The sequence below is a fragment of the Tupaia chinensis genome, unplaced genomic scaffold, assembly GCF_000334495.1.
Source record: "Tupaia chinensis unplaced genomic scaffold, TupChi_1.0 Scaffold145881_1, whole genome shotgun sequence".
NCBI lineage: Eukaryota > Metazoa > Chordata > Mammalia > Scandentia > Tupaiidae > Tupaia > Tupaia belangeri.
The window spans coordinates 1-1,194 of NW_006205738.1; the positions used below are offsets into that span (position 1 = coordinate 1).

The window sequence follows — 1,194 nt, forward strand, 5'->3', positions numbered from 1 at the left end:
TACTGAAATAGAAATTATTAGGCCACCCCATAGTATAAGGATTAATGCAGCTGGATCCCACATGGCCAACCACGGTTCAATTCCCAGACCCAACACCTTGAAAAGCAGATCAGCCACATGTTCACGTGTGCCCAAAATCCTGAGAAGAGAATGAAGAAGAAACTTAAGCATGGCCATATTTCTGGTTTGAGATTTCTCCCTCTCTCCTTCCTTCTCTCCTTCCTTCCTTCCTTATTTCTTCCTTTCTTGCTCTCTCTTTAGCAAGCACATATGCCCTATAGCAAAAGCTGAAAAAAAAAAGATAATGCAGGTCCAGCTTGGAGTCAATAACAAATGTAACTGTAGTCTCGGAAGGCATATGGTTAACCATGACTTTGGATCTCCAGCTCAGTCTAAAATCAAGCCTATGAATAAGTGCACATGCCTAAGATCCTGATGAGTTAAGAGAGCTGGGGAAGCATGATAATGAATCCCTGTATGTACTTCTCTCTTTCACTCAATCTTGAGTGGATATGCATGCTCTATCATGAATAAAATAAACTGAAAAAAGAAAATGCGATAGAAATCTAAGTTTGGAAAGTTTTTGCCCACTAGTGCTTCCATTCTTTCTTTATTGCTTTTAGATTTTTGCTATAGGGCGCATATGTTCACTGGAGAAAGACAGAGAGAAGGAAAGGGAGAAATGATGAATAGCCGCACCACAACTCCTACTCTTCTATTCTCCTCCTGGAATTTTGGGTATGTGCGCACACATGTGTCCAGTATGATTTTCAAGCTGAAAGGTCCAAGACTCAAACCATAGTTAGCCCATGTTGGAATCCAGTCCCTTAACCACCACACCATCTGCTCGCAAGAGTGCTTCACTTTTTGGCACAGTCATTATGGAAAAATCCTGAGGCTAAATTGGTGGATACATGGGCCTTACCCAGAGAAAGCGCAAACCACTAGGCAGAAGAGTGAAGTCATCTGAAATAAATCAGACTTTCTTAAGGCACCACATGATTAAATCCTCACTTGCCATCCGTCAACCAGAATAGAAACTATCCAACTGAACTCACACCAAAGGGTAGACCCAAGGACCCGTAAGCAAATAAATTGGTTAGTTTTTACAATACTTAATTTATTCCTTACCCAGAAAATGTTAAACAATACATTTAAGCCCCAGCAATGTTTTTTTAACAATATCATAAGAAA

At 40.3% G+C, this 1,194-nt stretch overlaps 1 long non-coding RNA gene across 1 annotated transcript in view; it reads right to left on the minus strand.

The window, feature by feature from the left end:
- Positions 1–28: 28 nt before the first annotated feature.
- LOC106733906 (uncharacterized) overlaps positions 29–1,194 on the minus strand; it is a 5,309-nt gene continuing 4,143 nt past the window's right edge. The window contains exon 3 of the long non-coding RNA XR_001369747.2: positions 29–139. This is a non-coding gene — a long non-coding RNA (uncharacterized LOC106733906). The remainder of the gene's footprint in view (positions 140–1,194) is intronic.